Source organism: Ornithorhynchus anatinus, chromosome 3, assembly GCF_004115215.2.
Source record: "Ornithorhynchus anatinus isolate Pmale09 chromosome 3, mOrnAna1.pri.v4, whole genome shotgun sequence".
Lineage (NCBI taxonomy): Eukaryota > Metazoa > Chordata > Mammalia > Monotremata > Ornithorhynchidae > Ornithorhynchus > Ornithorhynchus anatinus.
In genome coordinates this window covers 79,229,064-79,251,709 of record NC_041730.1, presented here as the reverse complement: position 1 = coordinate 79,251,709, position 22,646 = coordinate 79,229,064, and the positions used below count along the sequence as shown (strand labels likewise).

The 22,646-nt window shown below is 43.5% G+C and overlaps 1 protein-coding gene and 2 non-coding genes across 3 annotated transcripts in view; 2 read left to right on the top strand and 1 right to left on the bottom strand.

Annotated features, from left to right (window-relative positions):
• NRG3 (neuregulin 3) overlaps positions 1-22,646 on the top strand; it is a 946,219-nt gene that overhangs the window by 85,597 nt on the left and 837,976 nt on the right. The gene's annotated exons all lie outside the window — the stretch shown is intronic.
• On the top strand, positions 16,298-16,435 carry LOC114810933. The gene has a single exon (XR_003758622.1). It is a non-coding gene; the product is annotated as a small nucleolar RNA SNORA7 (small nucleolar RNA).
• LOC114810761 lies at positions 20,097-20,234 on the bottom strand. Its single transcript, XR_003758456.1, has one exon. It is a non-coding gene; the product is annotated as a small nucleolar RNA SNORA7 (small nucleolar RNA).

Here is a 22,646-nt window from a genome sequence, read left to right as displayed (position 1 = left end):
AGGAGCGCTCTTGGGACTGAGAGTTAGCATGAGAAGGTATGAGACTTTTTACTAGCTGCTCTTGGAAAGCCTGAAAGGAGCTCCACTGGCAGTTCAGTTTAATGTTGTCACTGAATTCTGCTACCTGGGATGCCTGTTGGACAGGAAATAGAAAACCAAATCAAGAAATGGGGAAATGTTCTTTGGGAGACACAAAGACCACATGACATTGAGAGTCAGAAAAAAAAATGAACATTGTAGCTTCCAGTGCTCTTCTTGGCCATGAAACCCAAACTTACCCCGGGCTCCACATTTGACTTCATTTAATTATATTGAGTGCTTAATGTGTGCAAAGCACTGTACTAAGCACTTAGAGTACACTGTAACAGTGAAAAGACAGATTCCCTACCCACAGCAAGCTTGCAGACTAGAGGGGGAGACAGATATTATAGATGAATAAATTAGATATGTACATAAGTACTTTGGGGCTGGGAATAGGGGTGAATAAAGGGAGCAAGTCAGGGCAACATAGAAGGGAATGGGAGAAGAGGAAAGGAAAGCCTAGTCAGGAAAGACCTCTTGGAAGAGATGTGCCTTCAATAAGACTTTGAAGCAAGGGAGAGTAATTATCTGTCGGACTTCTAGATCAGTTTCTCCAACACCACCTATTTGAAATTTAGCATCAAGTGGCAAGGCAGGATTACTTATAAGAGGGCCTGGAAAAAGGTTAGAATGATGGCATCAAAGTGATACTGCTCTCATCACGCCTTTGCTGGGTGGGACAGGTAGGAGAATAGATGATAGTAGGAAACCCAAAAAGTTCCTCTGGGATGAGCTTGTTTCACTAGATCTCAATTCTAATCTCTTCTACCTGTGTCATCCAGTGTACCTTGAATTTCCTTCATATCCCCTTCATATCCAGCAGTTCACTACTCTCCTCGTTTTCAAAGTCCCTGAAATCACATCTCCTCCAGGAGGCCTTCCTTGATTGATATCTGCTTTTCAACATTTCCACCTTACTGTCACTTCAGCACTTTCTCATCATGCAAGCACTTGGTTTCTTCCATCCCGTAGCACTTATGTGTGTAAGTTCTTTCTCTGTTTCTCTCCCGTCCTGGAATTTATTTTAGGGTCTCTCTTCCCCTACGGATCATAACCTCTGCAAGGGCAGGAATCTCTCCCAAGTGGTATTTATTGAGCACTTACTGTGTGCCGAGTACTAAGATCCTGGGAAAATACAAATCAACAAAGTTGGTAGACACTATCCTTCTTCACAAAATGCTGATGACTTTTAGTACAGTGCTCTGCTCCAAATCCGTGCTCAGTAAATTTTGATTGAATGTCAGCATAGTGGCTAAAACATTCTTAATCTCATAAGAGGCACTCCTAGAGCAAATGTTCTGGTCTGGAAGTCAAATTCAAAACTTCATCCTGAATTTCTGACAAGCATATTTAAATAGTGTTTTTAAATTATTGATGAAGTCTTGGATATGGTATTGAAATTAGTATTAAAATGCATTCAAAATGTAGGATCTGTCCCTATGTTACTAGGGTGTTTCTTCTCTATTTAGACATGCAGTTTTTGGAAATTTAGCACATTCAATCTTAGGCATTTAGTAAGCCTATAAATTACTGCAAAAATTTTCCCCAAGGTCTCTACCAACAAATTCTTATCTTACCCTCATTAAGCCAAAACAGTTAAAAAAATGAAAAATCAGTATCCTACAGATGAAGCAATGGGCTGGTATGGCAGTTTTTTTTTAAATTACTGTGGATTTTTCCAGTTTACCAGTTGGTATGAAAGCAACCCTAAGAATGGTCCAAAAAAAGCCTGTGTGTATTCTCCAATTTTACTAAGTAAAGTATTTTTCCTCATTTTGAGGTTTCAAAAAAATCAGTCAATTAATCAATGCTATTTCTTGAGCACTTACAGTATGTATTACCCCTATAGTAAGCACTTGGCAAGAGTACAGTACAACTGAATTGATAGTCATTCCCTGCCCACAGTGAGCTTTCTGTGTATAGGAAATGTATGAAATTGTGTGGGGCCACAAGATGGATTTTTGTGGTGGTTCTTTAGGACACTGAGGACATCTAGACTCTAAGCTTCTTGAAGCCAGGGATTCTCTCTTCCTCCCCTATCATGCTCACCCAAGTACTTAGTACAGTGCTCTGCAAACAGTAACTGCTCAAATACTATTGACTGATCTCTAGAAAGTTGTCATTAGCAAAACAGATGCATGAACAGTCTGCATCATAAGATGGGGTCAGACCTCAGGACTTGCACTGTGACTCAGTGGTCCTCCCATCGATATTGGTCTAGACATCCCTGGGAAGCCGTAGGGAGCTGAAGGGAGAGCAAGCCTGGAAGAGTTTGGGTTGCAGCATGAAGACCCAGCCACAGGGAACTGCATGGCCTAGTGGATAGAGCATAGCCCTGGGAGTCAGAAGGACCTGGGTTCTAATGCCAGCTCCTCCACTTGTCTGCTGTGTGTCCATAGACAAGCATCTCACGTCTCTGTGCTTCAGTTCCCCCATCTGTAAAATGGGGATGGAGACTGTGATACTGTCCCACCTGACTTAACAGAGTTTGCTCTCAGTGGCCGATTCATTCATTCAATAATATTTATTGAGCACTTAGTGTGTGCAGAACACTGTACTAAGCTCTTGGAATGTGTAATTAGGCAATGGATAGAGGCAATCCCCGCCCAACAACTAGCTCATAGTCTCTAAAAGGGGGAGACAGCAAAACAAGTAGTCAGGCAGCAATACTGTCAAAATAGATAAATAGAATCAGATATATATACACATCATTAATAAAATAGAGTAATAAATAAATACACAAGTGCTGTGGGGAGGAGAAGGGAGTAGAGCAGAGGGAGGGAGTAGGGGGAATGGGGAGGGGAAGAGGGGCAGAGGGAAAGGGGAGTACTCAGTCTGGGAAGGCCTCCTGGAGGAGGTGAGCTCAGAACTTTGAAGAGGGGAAAAGAGTTTGGTGGATGTGAAGAGGGAGGGCATTTGGTCAGTGGTAGGGCATGGGCCAGGGGTCGATGGCGGGACAGGTGAGAATGAAGCACAATGAAGAAGTTAACGGCAGAGAAGTGGAGTGTATGGAGTGGGCTGTAGAAGTAGAGAAGGGAGGTGAGGTAGGGGGCAAGGTGATGGAGAGCTTTGAAGTCAAAAGTGAGTTTTTGCTTGATGCCAAGGTTGATAAGCAACCACTGGAGGTTTTTGAGGAGGGGAGTGACATGCCCAGATCATTTCTGTAGAAAGATAATCCGGGCAGCGGAGTAAATATAGACTGAAGCGGGAAGAAGACAGGAGGATGGGAGATCAGAGAGGTAGCTGATGCAGTAATTGAGCTGGGATATTATGAGAGCTTGTACTAACAAGGTAGCATTTTGGATAGAGAGGAAAGGGCGGATCTTGGCAATGTTGTGAAGGTGAGACTGGCAGGTTTTGGTGACAGACTGGATGTGTGGGGTGAATGAGAGAGAGTCAAGGATGACACCAAGGTTGTGGGCTTTTGAGATGGGAAGGATGGTAGTGATGGGAAAATCAGAGAGAGGATGGGGTTTGGGAAGGAAGATAAAGAGCTCAGTCTTGGACATATTGAGTTTTAGGTGGTTAGATGGAGATACAAGCCTGCAGGGAGGGAGAGAGAACAGGGGAGGAGATGTAGATTTGGGTGTCATCTGCATAGAGATGATAGTTGAAGCTGTGGGAGTGAAAAGTTCACCAAGAGAGTGAGTATAGATGGAGAACAGAAGGGGATCAAGAACTGACCCATGAGGAACCCCTACAGTTAGGGGAGGAGGAACCCGTGAAGAAGACCAAGATTGAAATGCCAGAGATAAGAGGAGAACCAGGAGAGAACGGAGGCTGTGAAGCTAAGGTTGGATAATGTGTTGAGGAGAAGGGGTTGGTTGAGGAGGATTAGGATGAAGTAAGAGCCATTGGATTTGGCAAGAAAGAGGTCATTGGTAACCTCTGAGAGGGCAGTTTCAGTGGAGTGGAGGGGACGGAAGCCAGATTGGAGGGGGTCCAGGAGAGAGTTGGAATTGAGAAATTCAAGGCAGCGAATGTAGATGACTTATTCTAGGAGTTTGAAAAGGAAGGGTAGGAGGGAGGGCAGCAACTGGAAGGGGCGGCGGGGTCGAGAGGGTTTTTTTAGGATAGGGGAGACATGGGCATGTTTGAAGGTAGAGAGGAAGAAGCCATTGGAGAGTGAGTGATTAACGATGGAAGTTAAGGAGGGGAAGAGGGAAGAGGCAATAGTTTTTATAAAATGAGTGGGAATGGGGTCCGAAGCACAGCTGGAGGGGGCGGCACTTGCGAGGAGGGAGGAGATCTACTCTGAAGATACTATTTGGAAGGATGGGAACATAGAGGAGAGGATTGAGAGCGGGTGGGATGGAAAAAGAGGGGGCGGTGACTTTGGGGAGGCCTTCTTACCACTCCTCACCAAGCTCCCAGGAGGAGGCTTTTCTGGTGCTCCTGAATTACCCTGCCCATGCTAAATTTGTGAATTTTAGAAACTGAAATTAGTACAGTATGCCCCCAAAATCAATGGTATTTATTGAGTACTTTGTGCACAGCATTGTAGTAAGAACATGGGAGAGTACAATAAAACCATCAGCGGACATGTTCCCTGCCCATCACGAGCTTATAGTCTAGAGGGATATAAGAACCTCAAATGTTTGTGGTGTTTTGGGAAATAGGGCCTCTTTTCAATAGCTGCTCACATCTAATAATTCTTGACTAAAAGATGAATAAAACAGAAAATGCTATTAGAATAATATATTATTCATTGAGACTTCTAAATGAATAGATTAACTCACTATCCTCACATCTGTCATGAATGCACTTAGTAAGAACTGGGATACTTGACATTCAGTTTATAACCAGTAGGATGAAGATCCTGAATAAATCCAGTTCATTGCAATATGACAGATACAGTCATTTCAGACCATGGTTCTAGGAAAAAGAAAGAAAAATGGCTTTAGTAGATGGAAGTTCCACCCTAGACCTTTTCTGACTGTCAAATCTTTTTATTAACAGTCATCTTGCTTTTAATAATACTCAATACATCACTCATATTTTACCTCCTCCATTAAAATAGGGACTTCTTAGCTCACACCCAAAAGTCAATGGTCCATAATAATGTGAATAATGTTGTTCCCGACACTTCCTTGACCTAGGAGGGAAAGGAGGAGGCCAGAGGCCAAGCCTGTGGTTTAAATCCCTCTGCTAATCTGGGTGACTCATTCCTGCTGTGGATGCTGGGCAGTGATGTGGACAATATCAGGGGTATGTAGACAGAGTTCCCGGAGGGTCCTGAGTGGCATGTGGCAGTGACAATTCTGACATCAGCCTTTGCACCTCTCCTTCTGATGCCAGAATACCCTTTTTGGGGAGGCGGTTGGTATACTGTGGGCTGAAGCCAACATCCTGTGCGTATTCTCCTGCATACTTCTCTTCTCTCAGTGGTATTTAGTGAACACTTACTGTGTGCAGTGCATTGTACTAAGCACTTGGGAGAGTGCAGTATAGCAGAATTGGTAGGCTCCTTCCCTGCCCACAACGAGCTTAGTCCACCTGCATAATCCTCCTGCACACTTCCAAATACAAGCATCCTCCTTGGTGCTTCAATGCTGTCTTCTCTTCTGCCCAGCAAAACTATTTCTCCTCCATTATAGATACCCATGTACATCACCTTTTTAGATACCCATGTACATCACCTTTGCCAGTGGTTCCAGACATTTAATTCCCTCCTCAGGCCCCCTACCCCCCTGCCTCCTCCATTCCTTGCACACAATGACCTGACCACCTAATTAATTATGAAAATTGACACTATCAGGCATTATCTCCCTAATATCTCTCCTTCCCCCTCTTCAACTCTCCCATCTTTCCTAGCAGTATCTTCAGAGATCTCCTGCCTTCTCTCAAAATCCACCCCCTCCACCTGAACATCCAATCCCATTCCTTCATATCTTATAAAACATGGACCCCCTACCTAACAAGCCATCTTCAACTGTTCACTCCCCAATGGCTTCTTCCCTACCACTTTCGAACATGCCCACTTCTCACCTATCTATAAAAAATTTTGAAAACCCTCCCTGGGCCACACAGCTCCCTCCAGTTATCACCCTAACTCCTTCCTACCATTCCTTTCCAAACTCCTTGAGTGAGTTGTTTGCACTCACCATCTCAAATTCCTCTCCTCCAGTTCTTTCCTTGACCTTCTTCAATATGGCTTCCATCCCCTTCACTCCACAGAAACCCACCCTCTCAAAGGTCACCTGTGATCTCACTGCCAAATCCAATGGCCTCTAATCCATCCTAATCCTTCTTGACCTCTCAGCTGCCTTTGACACTGTCGACATACCCTCCTCTTGGAAACATTATCCAACCTTGGCTTAACTGAAATTGTCTTGTCCTGATTCTCCTCCTATCTGTCTGGTGGATTATTCTGTCTCCATTGTGAGCTCCTACTTTGCGAGCTCCTCCTCTGCCTCTCACCCCCCTAACAGTGGGGATCCCTCAAGGTTCAGTTCTGGGTCCTCTTCTATTCTCCATCTGCACTCACTCCCTTGGAGATCCCATTTGTTCCCATGACTTCAACTACCACCTCTATGCAGATGACCCCCAAATCTGCATCTCCAGCTCTGATCTCTCCCTTTCTGCAGTCTCACATTTCCTCTTGCCTTCAAGATATCTCTACTGGGATATCCTCCTGACACCTCAAGCTTAACATGTCCAAAACAAAACTCTTTATCTTCCCACTCAAAACCCTGTCCTCCTGGAGACTTTCCCATCACTGTAGACAGCACCATCATTCTTCCTGTCTCACAAGCCCAGAAACTTGACATTATTCTTGACTCCTCTCTTTCATACAACCCACGTATTCAATCTATCACTAAGTCCTTTCGGTCCCACTTTTACAACATCGCTAAAATCAGCTCTTTCCTTTCCCTCCAAAGTGCTATTCCATTAATACAATAACTTATCCTCTTCCTCCTTGATTTCTATATCAGCCTCCTTGCTGACCTCCCTGCTTCCTGTCTCTCCCCACTCCAGTCCACACTTGACTCTGCTGCTAGATCATTTTTCTATAAAAACATTCAGGACATGTTCCCTACTCTTCAAGGAATTCCAGTGGCTGCCCATCCAACTCCATATCAAAAAAAAAAAAAACAAAACTCTTCACCACTAGCTGTAAAACACTCAGTCACATTGCCCCTTCCTACCTATCCTCAATACTCTTACTACAACCCAGCCTGCACACCTTGCTTCTCTAATGCTAACCATCTCACTGTACCTCAATCTCATCTATCTCACTGCTGACCCTGGCCTGGAACACCCTCCCTCCTCAAATCCAACAGTCAATTACTCTCCTCACCTTCAAAGCCTTATTGAAGGCACATCTATTCCAAGAGACCTTCCTTACTAAGCCCCATTTCCTCTTCTCACACTCCTTTTTTATCGCCTGACTTGTTCCCTTTATTCATCCCTCGTCCCAGCCCCACAGAACTTATGTACATATCTGTAACATTTTTTTTTATATTAATGTCTGGCTCCTCCCTCCCCCCCCCCCCCCGACTGTAAGCTCTTTGTGGGTAGGGAATATGTCTGTTTACTGTTGTACTCTCCCAAATGCTTAGTACAGTGCTCTGCACTCAGTAAGTGCTCAATAAACAAATGAATGAATAAAAGCCAGGTCTCTGGAACATTGTCTCCCTGCCAGTTTTCTTGGTTCTTTTAGTTGTAATAAGTCGTCATTGTCTTCATGGAAATATCACCCGTGCATAGTGCTGCTTTAGATCTTCTCAAACTAAATTAAAAACAGGCAATTTCTATCCTTTTTTTTGTGCCATTTCTTTATTTATAATGTTTCATGTACCTTCTCCATCCTCCCCACCATCTGGCTAGATTACTGCTACCAGCCCATTCATAGGTCTTCCCGCCTCCAGTCTCTTCCCTGTCCAGTTTATCCAACATACAGTTCCACAGATGATTTTCTTAAAATTGTAATTTCCTAGTCATTTTCTAAGCTTACTGCATAACTATCATGCTTGTCACTTTTCCATCTCTGACTCACTTTCACACCTTTCTCCCTGCATGGAAATCTCCCATTTCACTTAAATTCACAAAATCCTATCCCTCACCCCCATCAAAAAGTCACCTACTTCCAGAAGGACTGTCCATTTGAGCCCCATCTTTCTTGCCCCAGCTCTTTCATATTCACTTTAACAATGAAATCCCACCTCAGAAGGATTTTTCTGGTCACTCAGTCAGTGGTACTTATTAGATGCTGAGCTCTGTACTAAGCACTCAAGCAAAGTACAATATTGGTTTTTCTTTTCTCCAGGTGGTCATATCCTTCCAACACCCAAATGAGCTCTTATACCCATATAACCCTCTAAAACAGTTTGGTTTTTATCAGTTTCCATGCCTGATTTAAGCACTTCCTCCTATCTGTAATGTATTTTGTGCATAATGTCCTAGATTGTAATATCTTTGAAGGTAGGGATCATGTCTCCTAACATTTTCTTATGGTGTTAAGTTCTTACTATGTGTCAAATACTGTTTAAGTGCTGAGATAGATACAAGTGAATTTGATTGATTGGGCACAGGCCCATTCTGCATTGGGCTCACAGTCTAAGTAGGAGGGAGAACACGAGAACTGAGGCACAGAGAAGTAAAGTGACTTACCTAAGGTCACTCGGCAAACAGTTGGCAGAGTGGGATTAGTAGCCAGGTCTTCTGATTCCCAGGCCTGGGCTTTCTGCTGTGATACCTTGGACAAGTCACTTAACTTTTCAGGTTAGGGTCTTTGTTTTTTGATTTACCTGGTCCTTCTAGGTTGAGGCAGATGTAGGCTTTGGGTAGTGGAGTCCCTATCAGTAATATTGTCTTTAAATGCATAAGCCACACATGTAGAGTATTGGCTTAGGTATTAAAGGAATGACTTTCTACTTTCTAGAAATCAATCAACTGTATTTATTGAGAGTTCATTGTGAGAGTACAGTGTATTAAGTGCCTAGGGGACTACAATATAGCAGAGGTGGTAGACACATTCCCTGTCCACAAAGTGGAAAATACTCTCCTGATCTGTACCAATATCACATATTCAATCTATCTCTAAATCCTGTCAGTCCCACCTTCAACAACATCACTAAAATCTGCCCTTTCCTCTGTATTCAAACTGCTACCACATTAATACACTCACTCATCCTATTTTGCTTGGATTACTGCATCAGCTTCCTTGCTGACCTCCCAACCTCCTGCCTCTCCCCAGTCCATACTTCACCCAACTTTCCAGATTGTCTTTCTACAGAAACATTTAGGACATACCTTCATTCCTCCCCCCTCCTCCCCTCCCCCCCCCCCCACAAAAATCTCCAGTGGTTGCCTATCCACCTCTGTATCAAACAAAAACTTACTATTGGCTTTCAAACTCTCCATCACCTTGGCCCCTCCTACCTCACCTCACTACTCTCCTTCTACAACCCAGCCTTCACATTTCACTCCTCTCACAACAACCTTCTCACTGTGCCTCAATCTCACCTATCTCACCACCGACCCCTCGGCCATGTCCCACCTCTGGCCTGGCATGCTCTCCCACCTCAAATCAGCCAGATAATTACTCTCCCCACCTTCAAAGCCTTATTGAAGACACATCTCTGGGACGCCTTCCCTGACTTCCCTCATTCCTTCCCTCAATTCCTCATCGCCCACTCGCTTCTGCGTCACCCCCATTTACTCCCTTTGCTCGTCTCTCGTCTCAGACCCACAACACTTAAGTACGTATCTAACTTATTTATATTAATGTCTGTCCTCCCCTTCCTCCCTTCTAGTTGTAAATTAGGTCTGGGAAAGGAATGTATTCATTCATTGTATCTGTTTATTGTACTGTATTCTCCAAAGTGCTAAGTACAGTGCTCTGCACACAGTAAGCACTCAAATATGATTGAATACTAAGTCACTCTATATCATATTACAAGGTAGTTTACTGACTGGGTGAGGTGACAGCGATGTCTGTGGCTGTTGAGAATTCAGAGATACCACTATTTGGTGACTACAGAATTTCCCCTTTTTTACCCCTCATGTTTCTTCCAGTGTGTGTTTCTGGGTACAGCAGTGGCAGAGGAAAGAGTGTGGATAGCTTTATGAAAACCTTCATAACCTGTGCAAACAATTCAAGTGCTTGGTGCAGGGCATAGCTTTATCCCTCTTAACCAATGACACTTGAACAATGCTCACCCAAATGACAAAAGGCCATAAGATGTGCAAGAGTGTACCATCAGAGGGAACAGTGTTCAAGCATTTGTCAATATATCACATACACCTGTGGATATGATCTCTCTCAGCAGGGTCATCATTCAATCAATCAGTGGTGTTTATTGAGCACTTACTTTGTGCAGAGCACTCTACTAAGCACTTGGGAGAGCATAATACAACAGAGTTGGTAGACATGTTCCCTGTCCACGAGGAGCTTACAGTCTAGAGGGCCTGAAGTCATCTCTTCTGTAAGCATTCATGCCTCCTTGGGGGAAGTTAGATATCACGACTTGGGATGGAAGGCTCAGTTTCCCTAACTGTTTACCTCACTCCCTTTAGAACACAGAGTTGTAATCCCAGTGGCCCTAGGAATGGAATGGGAGAGATGCATCCGGACAATAAATACACTGAAGGAGCAACTTGTTAAATGGACACCATTAGCCTAAGGTCTTGGATTAGCTCCTGTCTTCCTGGTTGTGCACCTGCTATAAGAATGAGTCAAAATATTTACTAGAATACTCCTAGATGCAATTTCAGATTCAGCTGATTGCAAACAGTTGAAGCCAACTTAAAGATAATTTTATTTTAGTGAGGCCTTGGAGCAGGAGAAAAGTGACTCCCTTATTTGAGTAGGTAGCCCCAGGAGGACCAAGAGCACAGGACAACCGTGCTAAGTCTTATCACACAATCCTATTCGGCACCATCTCCCTCATGGTCCATGCAGCGACTTTATTGCCTGGGAAAGCACATAGGGACAGTAAAAAATGGCTCATTCTGAAATGCAGCAGGCTCCTCTGGCCCTGACACCAGGGTGCTAATAGGAGAATCTAATTGCAAAGGTTTGAATTGGCATTGGCTCTAATAGTCTTTGCAAGTTGGAGTTGTTTTCCTAAGAGGTCTGACTCTTAACAGCATCAGCCAGAAGGAATTGTCTGTCCTGCAAAGGTCAGGATAAGACAGCCCAGCAATAAAGCCAGTCTTCCTCTCATCACTGACTTCCACCAAGATCCTGCAGCTTCTGTGCAGTTTAAATTTGGTGGTCCCCCGCAAATAGTTGATTTTCATATGTAAATATATTTCTATTTGACACACTGCAGTACTCACATGCATATTTTTTCCTATGAAATTTATTTTTTTTTTCCATTTTTGGGCTGATCTCATCAGTTTTTCTGCTACAAAGAAGACATATTGAAACACATAGGACTGGGAGTCAAGAGGTGTGGGTTCTAGTTTTGTCACTTGCCTACTGTGTGACCCTGGGCAAGTAAGTTAACTTCTCTGTGCCTGTTTCCTCACCTGTAAAAGGGGAAATAAATGCCTATTCTTTTTGTCTCTATCTCTCTCTTAGACTGTGAGCCCCATGTGAGACAGGGACTATGCTGTTCTGAATATCTTGCATCTATCTCAGCACTTTGCATGTAGGAAGCACTTAGTAATAATCATGGTATTTGTTATCATTACTATTATTATAAATGATAACAATGGTGTTTGATAAGCACTTACTATATACCAGACACTGTACTGAGCACTGGGGAGGATACAAGCAAATTGGGTTGGATACAGTCAGTCCCACATAGAGCTCATAGTCTTAATTCCCATTTTACTGATGAGGTAACTGAGGCACAGAGAAGTGAATTGTCCAAGGCCACACAGCAGATAAGTGGCAGAGCCAGAATTAGAACCAATGACAGTCTGACTCCCAGGCCTGTGCTCTCTCCACTACAAGAGAGACAGTTCTGGGGTACAAATGAAAAAAACTTCTCCTGTTTCTGAAAACAGAAACTATCAGCAGGAATCATCAGTTGGGTTTTATCTAGGATTCATATTCAGTGTGAGAGATTTCTACTGACAGTGAAATGGTGTGTTCTGCTGATTTTTATAACACTACCCACAAGCATTTTTCAACTGTAGTTTCTGCTCTCCAGGGCAAATGAGGGCAGCAGAGACTTTAAAGAGCTGGCATGCAGATGGAATGCAGAGAGGGGCAACCTCTTATTTCCGATGCACTTTCTCCTAGTGCTAGGGCATCTGAGGATGCATTTTCAACAGGAAGTAGGTACAAAAGATTTCTACTACTGATGGATGGTGAAGCCGCCAGCTGCCCGAGGAATCAGACTGGAAGCGAACAACACTTTGCCAAAACTATAGAAGATGTTCTAAACTAGGGGATTAATGCTTTCATAAGAATCCCAAAGTTTGATGCTGAAACAGGTCTGGTAGTGATTGGAGGCTGTTCTTCCACCTCATTTCCCTGGAGATTCTCCAGCCCATTACTGACCCATTTTGTCTACCAACTCTGCTGTAGTGTACTCTCTCAAGTGCTTTGCATGCAGTAAGCACTCAATAAATATGATTGAAGTTGGGGTGACTTCAACATAACAAGAGATAGAGGCAGCTTCTCTTTGATTTCATCTGTGTAGCACCTGTCCTTTGTGAGCTCATTCACAGCAGACAGAAGGCTGGCAGCAAAATCCCTGCTCTTTCATTATGCCAATACACCAGTAGCCATATATTAGAAATACCCATCCTTCATTCGGGGTGGACATACTCAATGAGTGTGCCTCATCTATGAAGCTTCCATTATGTCTGCCTCTAGATCAGCCAAAAATGCTAGTTTATCACTGTTTGCTATCACTATGGCAGAAACAAGGGTACAGATAAGCATAATGTGTTGATTTCTGCAATGTGTTTTCAAGGCTAATAAATATGAATGTAGCTTAACTGTGTGGAAACTTTGAAATTAGCATGACTAGAATGTATGCACACTTCCACTTTTTTTTCTGAGATTCTGAAGTAGCTTAGTGGTACGGACCGTGTTCACATTAAGTAAATAATATAGGATGTTGCATCTGAGATCTATGGAGAGAGGCTGAGTCACTTTTCAAGGATGACATTGCCGCTTCAGCTGGTGCTATCCTAAAACTCTAAAATATTAGACTGATTTCAGAAGTGAGAAAGCAATGATTTCTTAATGTATCTTCTCACCTTGCATTTGACTGTAAGACTTAAAGGCAGAAATGTAGAAAGAAAGAGACAGACAATTATGGAAGGGAAAGGTAATGGTATAGAAGGTGAAACAAAGTGAGAAGAGGAATAATTAATAGGAAAAGTGTGGTTTAAGGGTATATCTGACTTTAGCTCTTGAGCCTAAACTCTATTCAGAGGGAAGGGAAAAAAAAATTGCATTCGAAACCTTTGGATGCTGCAGGAATGGCAATTACCAAGGAAAATGGAAACTTTCAAGGACATTCACCCAAATATGAAATCACAGATTAATTTTCTAGATCCCCAACCAGTAGGTAAATGAATTTCATTCTGGGGAAGGAGGAGAGTCAAAATGCAGGAGGATGAGCCTTTTGATGAATCATCATGGTTGAGGAAAAGTTACTGATTTTTCTGAAGGACTTTGACATTGTGACTTTTCTGTGCCTTGTGGGAAGCAGCATGACCTAATGGAAAGAACATGGGCCTGGAAGTTAGAGGACTTGGGTTTTAATGTCAGCTTTGCCACTTGTCTATGTGACCTTGGGCAAGTCATGAATTTCTCTGTGTCTCATTTTCCTAAACTGTAAAATGGGGATTCAGTGCTTGCGCCGCCAACTAGACTGTAAGCTTCACGTGGGACGGGGTGGTTTCCAACTTGTTCAATTTGCAGCCACCCCAGCACTTAGAACAGTGCTTGACACATAGTAAACACTTAACAAATACCATAATAAATAAAAAAAATGCATACAAATATTAATCTCCTTGTAGATACCCCTCTCACATGGTAACCATAGACCTAGGTAATTTGCAGTTTTTGTCCAATTCTCAGAAACAGCACATCATGTGGTTGTAATTGTTATTGTGGTGCTCTTATTCTACCTCTGACATGTGTGCCCAGCGGAACCATGAAGACTTATTGTCCAGGGAGTGGTGACCAGTGCTCTGATACCATTTTCTGTTGTCCCGTCTCCCTTCCCGTCCCCAAGGTCAGAGTTTGCTGACAAATGGGGAGTAACAGGGTTCTGTAGACTGTAAGCTCCTTGTGGCCGGAGATCACATCTATCAATTCCATTGTATTTTACTTTCCCAAGCACTAAGCATGTGCTCTACACACAATGAACACTCAAATACCACTGATGGACTGATTATTCCCTTGCTTAGATGGTCAAGGACCTATCTAAGCTGGAGAGCTAAAGGGTGAGTGGGCAAGAAGCAAGAGGTCCAGCTTCCCACCGTCTTCTTGCTCCCTTCAGCCTGGACCTCAGGCATGAGAGCATATCGTTTCCACCCCGACTATAAACGTAGACTCCTCTGAGTCAAGGGAACGAATGCCATGACAGGTGGAAAGAGTCACTTGGGGAAATGGGAAAGGTGATGATGCATTGAACTGAATCCCACATCCCTCATCCCTCCAGATGATGAAAATGAGGCTACAACCAGGCCCAGGATGCATGTGGGCATCATTTATGCTGCTGGTACAGATGAGGTTGCAGTTCCTTGGCCTAGAAGTAGCACTGTCTAGTAGAAAGAGCATGGAGCTAGGATTCAGAAGTCCTGGGCTCTAATCCTTGCTCTGACAGTTACTTAATGGGTGAACTTGGGTAAGTCACAACTTCTCTCTGCCTCGGTTTCCTTATCTGTAAAATGGGGATTCATTACCAGTTCTCTCCGCTGCTTAAACTGTAATGTGAGTCAAGGACTGTGTCTCACCTGATTATCTTGTATATGTCCCAGTGCTTAGTACAGTGCTTGGATATTTGCTTAACAAATATCATTATTATTGTTACTGTTGTTATTTCCACCCTGTCACAAAGTCATTCTCCACCCAAGTGCATTAGTACACTGTCTGCCTCACCACTGACCCCTTGTTCATGTCCTGCCTCTGGACTGGAACTCCCACCCCCTTCTCTCACAAATGATCACTCTCCCCACCTTCAAAGCCATATAAAAATCACAGCTTCTCCAAGATATCTTCTGCATCTAGACCCTGATTTCTCTGCTCCCTCTCCCTTCTGCATCACCCTTGCACTTGGATACGTATCCTTTATCCAACCCACCCTCAAACCTGCAGTTCTTAAGTTCATATTTATAATTTGTTTCAAAATCACAGGGCAGAAGCCGCTGTGATGTACTTGTGAGCAGGAAACATGTCTGCCAACTCTGTAATAATGTCAGTCTGTCAATCGTATTTGAGTGCTTACTATGTGCAGAGCACTCTACTAAGCTCTTGGGAGAGGACAATATAATAACACATTCCCTGCCCACAATGACTACTCTCCCAAGTGCTTAATACAATGTTTTGCACACAGAAAGAGTTTAATAAATACAACTGATGGATTGGTTTTACTCCCTAATTCCTCACGACTGGGAATTCATATTCATACTTGACACTACTGGGGAGATCTTGTAATGTGGTTTCTATGGGGTTAAGAATTCTTCTCACCTGGATATAGCATCTCCTTTTGCTCTTTTCCAATAGCTTCCTATTTTGAAAATGAATAGTGTTGGTAAAAATCCTAATGCTAAACAGGTCTGCCAACTCAATCACACAGTAATGGTAGTTCACTTCAATTTTGGAGCACTTGCACTTTGCAGAACACTTTGGCATAAACCCCCTCTCTCAACCTCCATATTCATTCTGCCGCCAAATCCTCTTAGTTCTATCTTCACAACATTGCTAAAATCTCCCCTTTCCTCTCGATCCAACTGGTACCACATTTATCCAGGCACTTATATCCTGCCTGGATTACTGCATCAATCTCCCTGCTGACCTTTTTTACTTTCTGTCTTTCTGGTCCATACTTCACTCTGCTGACCAGATCATTTTTCTAAACGGAGTAGTGTGGCATAATGGATATAGCATGGGCCAGGCAGAGTTAGGAGGACCTGGGTTCTAATCCAGTCTCCGCCACTTGTCTGCTGTGTATCTTGGAGAAGTCATTTAACTTCTCTGTGCCTCAGTGACCTCATTTGTAAAATGAGGATTAAGATGGTGAGCCCCATGTAGCTCAGGGGCTGTGTCCATCCTGATTATCTATTCCATTGCTTGCCCCTCTCAGGGTCACATCTGGAGAGTTTTCAGTATTCTACCAATCTCAAGTACAGGAGGGAGAGCTAAGCAGAGTCATACCCATTCCATTACTAGCTTGGGCAGTGGCTAGCAAGTGGAAGGCAATCTGCTACAAACTTACCTGTGCTGGGCAGCAGTGGCATAGAATAATAATAATAATAATGTTGGTATTTGTTAAGCGCTTACTATGTGCAGAGCACTGTTCTAAGCGCTGGGGTAGACACAGGGGAATCAGTTTGTCCCACGTGGGGCTCACAGTCTTCATCCCCATTTTACAGATGAGGGAACTGAGGCACAGAGAAGTGAAGTGACTTGCCCACAGTCACACAGCTGACAAGTGGCAGAGCTGGGATTCGAACTCATGACATCTGACTCCAAAGCCCATGCTCTTTCCACTGAGCCACGCTGCTTCTCTGAGAGTTGAAGAGAGTTGAGGGCAGAGACTCAAGTTTACCATGTGGAAGGGGACAATGGAAAACCACTTCCATATTTTTACCAAGAAAACTCTAGGGATACACTACCAGAACAATTGCAGTTGGAGGTGGAGTTCTCTGGGAGAGATGTGTCCATGGCATCGCTGTGGGCCAGAGATGACGTGACGGCGTAAGACAAGACACCAATGCTTAGTACAGTACCTGGCACACATTAAGCATTTAACAAGTACCACTGGAAAAAAGGTTCAATCCTTGTTTTCCCACTCCTCAAGTACCTCCAGTGGTTGCCCATCCACCTCCTCATCAAACACCTTCCCATTGGCTTTGAAGCACTCAATCCCGTTGTCCACACCTATCTTACCTCACTGACTTCCTAAGACATTCCAGTCCACGCACTTGGTGTCTCTAATACCAATGTACTCACTGTACCTCCATCTCTTCTATCTTGCCAACTCCTTGCCCAAACCCTCTCTCTGGCTCAGAATTATGTCTCCCTTCATATATGACAGACCACCACTATCCCCACCTTCTACCAATTCTCTCATACTGTACTCTCCCCAGTGCATAATACAGTGCTCTGCACTAAGTAGGGGCTCAATAAATACCACTGATTGATTAGTAAAATTACAACTCCTCTAGAAGGCCTTCCCCAAATAAGCCCTCATTTTCCCAACTCCCTTTCCCATCTCTGTCATCCTGGATCTCTGTACTCTTTAAGCACTAGATAGTCACCCCATCCTCAGCCCCATAGCACTTATGTACCTATCTGTAATTTCTTTGAATGTCTCCCCCTCTAGATTGGAAGTTTCTTGTGGACAGAGAACATATCTACCCATTCTGTAGTATTGTACAATCCCAAGTTCTTGGTACAGTGCTTTGGCTGCGGTAAGCATTCAGTAAATACCATTCATTGACTGGATTAGATAATCAGGTTGGACACTAGTTACTCACCAGCTCCCTTCCCAATTATGTATCTTTGTATTTTATTGCTTCCCCCTAATTGTAATTAATTTTATAGCCTGTTTCTCCCACACTTAGATGGAAAGTTCCTTGAGGGTAGAGATTGTTTCTATTAACTCTATTGCACTCTCCCAAGCACTTGGTTTAATGATCTGCACAGAGTTAGTGCTCAGTAGAGACTACTGATGGATTGATTTAACCCACTGAGGAAAGACATTCATCATCTTGCGGATCCCAGCACAATGCACGCTTAACTTCATCCTAGCTGAAATCCGTTTTCTGGGAGGATAGCTCCCATCCTGCCTCCTGGTGTCTCTTAAGGCAATTGCAGCATTCCATACTTGGCCCAGTTTGGGGCAGGGTCTAACTCAGTGTTAACAAATGATCTGTTTAACATCCTGGTGACAACTCAAGGGCACTGACTAAGTCCCCCCAAGAAGGAGGAATGAATGCAGCCAATGTAGATTGTTTACAGTCCTCTATTGAAAGGCCCAAATTGACAGCTTCTAAATGACTGTGTTGGGTCCAATCGAGGAGAGATATTGCCCAATAATGAAATAGCCTTTGTATTTACACAATATAATCTGAACTCGGGGTCAGGTAGTTTTCCAATCAATTTTGGAGTGCAGTAAGCGGAACAAAAACTCTGATTATATTGTACAGTACCATAAGCAAAAAAACCCAGCAGCTGAAGCTAAATGTAGCCGCTTTTGATCCCGACCATTGTTTACAGGGAGATTCAAAACTGGTAGACTGCTGTTTACTGAGTCTGTTGCCAAAGAACAGGCTATAAAATGAAAATAGCCCCAAGACAAAGAGGGAGAAGTTGAATTAAAGTTCTTACTCTGAAGAAATTAATTTTTTTAAAAAACAAAAACCAAACCCACTAACTGCTATTAAAGTTCTGCCCCTGGATTACTGCCTGCATGTTCCACTGGAGCAAGCCAAAGTGGTATAATCATATTAAAAGGCAAGAATTTGATGTTGAAATATAAAGCTCTAATTGTCTACAGTGAAACCATTTTGAGACCTTAGCTTGAGAAAACAGAGACAACAGAGTCTCTAGTTAGCTTGTTCAGTGGGAACCCAAATATTTCTCCTCAGATAACCACTGGGAGTGAACTTACTATGGAATTACAGTTGTTGTTATGATCATAATCATAATATGAGTGGTATTTGTTAAGCATATATTACAGGCCAGTGAATCAATCGATGTTTGAGTGTTCACTCTGTGCAGAACACTGTACTAAGCCTTGAGAGAGTATAATCCAGTAGAGATAGTAGATGCATTACCTGCCTGCAAGAAGCTCATAGTCTAGTACAGGCCAAGTCCTATAAGCATATATAATCAGCTGGCACCTGCAATTTAAGCAATTCGTATCTGGTGACACCTTGAACTCAGTGTTGCTGACTGAACTACTGATTCATTCATTTAATTTCAATAGTATTTATTGAGCGCTTACTATGTGCAAAGCACTGTACTAAGTGCTTGGAACGTACAATTCGGCAACAGATAGATTGTAAACCTATCAATGGTCAGGGATTGTCTCTAATTGTATTTATTGAGCACTTACTGTGTGCAGAGCACCATACTAAGCACTTGGAAAGTACAACAGAGAGACAATCCCTACCCAACAGTGGACTCACAGTCTAGAAGTGGGGAGACAGACTACAAAACAAAACACTGAGACCCAGTCCACATCACCTTTCTTTTGGTACAGCTCATTATAGCTCCTTTGAGGAAAGACCAGACAGAAAACTCTGTGGTCAGTGTGAATTACACAGTTGGGCTGTGGCTTGGGGAATGCCACTGAAAACCTGTAGAGGCCCTGTGTAGAATCTTCTGCATTCAGACCCTGGTGTCTTGTCTTCCAAACCTTTTTTTAGTCCAGGCTCTTTCTGTAGCCCTAAGTGATGATAGTTAAAATCTTCTCTGCTCTTCACTAGTGCCTCAGAAGTTACAAAAGCACAAGCATGGTTCAAAACTGTAGGTAGAACTGTTATGAGATTCATTAAGCTGTTACTATGTGATGAGTCCTGTACTAAACTCTGGCTATATATAAGATAATAAGATTGGGCACAGTATCTGTCCCACCCGGGGCTCACTGAGTAGGAGGGAGGAGGATTTAATCTACACTTACAAATGAGGGAACTGAAGCACAGGGAATTTGTGACTTGCCGAAGGACACATAGCAGGCAATTGTCAGAGACAGGATCAGAACTCAGGACCCCTGCCTCCTAGGTTTGTGCTCTTCCCACTAGGCCATATTGCTTCTTAGAATGAATTGAATGTTTCTGTTTCCACTGCCTCCTTCCACACAGTAAACGTGAATTTCTACCCTCAACTCTCTCCCATGCTGCACTGCCCAGGACAGTTAAGTTTGACTGATAGTAAATTGTCTTCCACTCACTAGCCACCGTCTAAGCTAGGAATGGAATGGGTATGCCTCAGCTTGACTCTCCCTCCTGTAGCCAAGACTGGAAGAGTACTGGAAACTCTCCAGGTGTGATCCTCAGAGGGTCATTTATTCAGTAGTATTTGGGAAATGCCTACTATGTGGATACCTCTGCTAGGCACCTATGCTCTGAGCAATCCACTACATGCTTGGGAGAATACAATAAAGGAAATAGACATGGTTCCTGCCCTCAAGAAGCTTATGTTCTAATGGAGGAGATAGGCAGACCCTCTAGTGGGAGCAAGTGGAGAAATATAGAAACACCAGAGAACAACAGTTTGGAAAAATGAAAGACATTGATAAATATTTAGAGAACATAAATTTGATGAATCCTTAAGTGCCCCACATGGGGTGGTGGGAATGAATTAGGAAATACTTACTGGAAGAGGTAGGTTTGAGGAAACCTTTGAAGGATGGGGGAGAAACAGTCTGGTGTACTGAGTGGTGGGAGATCCAGGCAGAGGAAGGGTTGCTTAGAGTTGGGAGGGCTGAGAGTGAGGAAGAGTAAGAAGGGCATCTTGGGAAGAGCAAAGAGTCTGAAGTGGAAGTAGTGGTGAAGAGATAAGATATTTAAGGAAGAGAGAGCTGGCGGAGAGCCTTGAATCTAGGGGTCAGGAGTTTCTGTTTGATGTGGAGAGAAATGGAGAGGTGTTGGAGGTTTCTGAGGATAGGAGTGATAGTCTAATTGTATTTTTGGAAGTTGACCCTGGAAGTAGAGCACATAGTAGACTGAAGAGGGAAGAGGCTGGGTCCTGGAAGATTAGTAAGGAGATGTTATGTCTAGTTGGGATATGATGATAGCTCAAAACAAGGTGATAGCCATATGGATGGTGAGGAAGGGGTGGAGTTGGGCTGTTACAGAGAGAAACTGGCAAGATTTGGAGATGGACAGAATGTGAAAAATTAAACATGAGGAGTGACAGATAACATCGATATTGGAATTTGTTTGGAATAGGATCTGATTTTTGAGGTGCAAGCACCCTCACCTGTAAAGTGAGGCTGAAGCCCAGACCATTCCTTATCCTGATCAAGCCACTTCCAGTTCAGGGTAGTGCTGGGCATGGATCCCCGGGGACCAATTTGGGCAGAGTGAGTGGGGACTGGGGAAGGAACCGGGACCAAGCCAGGAAACTACAGCCTAGCTGTGGGGGCTCAGAGATGTAGACTCCTCTTGGGTTGACCGGAGGCTGTACCATGAAAGCAATAGGGAAACTCCGATGAAGACAGGGTAGGTGGCTCTCCCTGAGCAGCTAACAATCAATAATAATAATGGTCATGGTATTTGTTAAGCGCTTACTATGTGCTAGTCACTTTACTACATTCTGACGTGAATACAAGCAAATCTGTTGCTCTAGTCAGGACTAAACATAAAATGATTTTGCCGAGGCTATTCCAGGAAGCTCCAAACTACAGTGATTTCCAATGTAGTCTTTCTTAGCTCATTCACAGTTGACATTGTATGGCTGTTTCCTCTGATAGATGTTCAATGATAGATGATTGAGCTCTCCCTAGAACTTGGCAGAGTGCTCTGCACACAGTAAGTGTTCAAAGAATACCCTTGATTGATGAGCCTGCAAGTTGGAAATTGCAAAATGCTAGTAATGTTGCACTTTACCCTTGTGGCAGAATTTAGGCTAGTTTGAATCATCTCTACAGCATATAGCTGTTACCTCAGTCCCATTTGGGTAGCAGGACTGTTTGTCCCCTCTCCAGTGCCTTGTCCACATCATCCCTCGGACCTGGAACTTCCTTCCCCTTCACATCCAACAGTTCACCACTCTCCACACCTTCAAAACCTTCCTAAAAACCACATCTCCTCCAAGAGGCCTTCCCTGACTAAACCTCTATTTTCCCTATCTGCCCTCACCTCACCACCAGCTATGCCCTTGGTTGTATACCTCTTAAATACTTTGATACCCTAGTCCCATAGCACTTCTGTGCATAACCTCATACTCTACAGTTAAAAAGAAAAAAAGCATGCACTTTATGCCAAGCATTATACTAAGTGCTGGAGTAGATACAAGATAATCAGATTGGGCACAGTCCATGTCCCACATGCTGCTCACAATCTTAGTCCCCATTTTACAGCTAAGGTACCTGAAGCACACAAGTTGTGACTTGCCAAAGTTCACACAGCAGTCAAGTGGTGGAGCCAGGATTAGAACCCAGGTCTTCTGACTCCCAGGCCCATGCTTTTTCCACTAGGCCATGCTACTTTGCTACTATTTCCCCTGTCTAAAACCTTATTTCAGTCTGTTTCCTCTGGTAGATGCTAAGCTCCTGGTGAGCAGGAATTGTCTACCAAATCTATTATATTGTAGTCTCCCAAGTGCTTAATACAGGTCTCTGCACACAGTAAGTACTCAATACATATAATCGATTTATCGTCTCACTGGGTAGCCATTAGAAATGGGCCCACACACCAGGATCATTGCTCCTGATATTTCCTTTTTCAAAAGTGCCTCACTGGCCCCCATG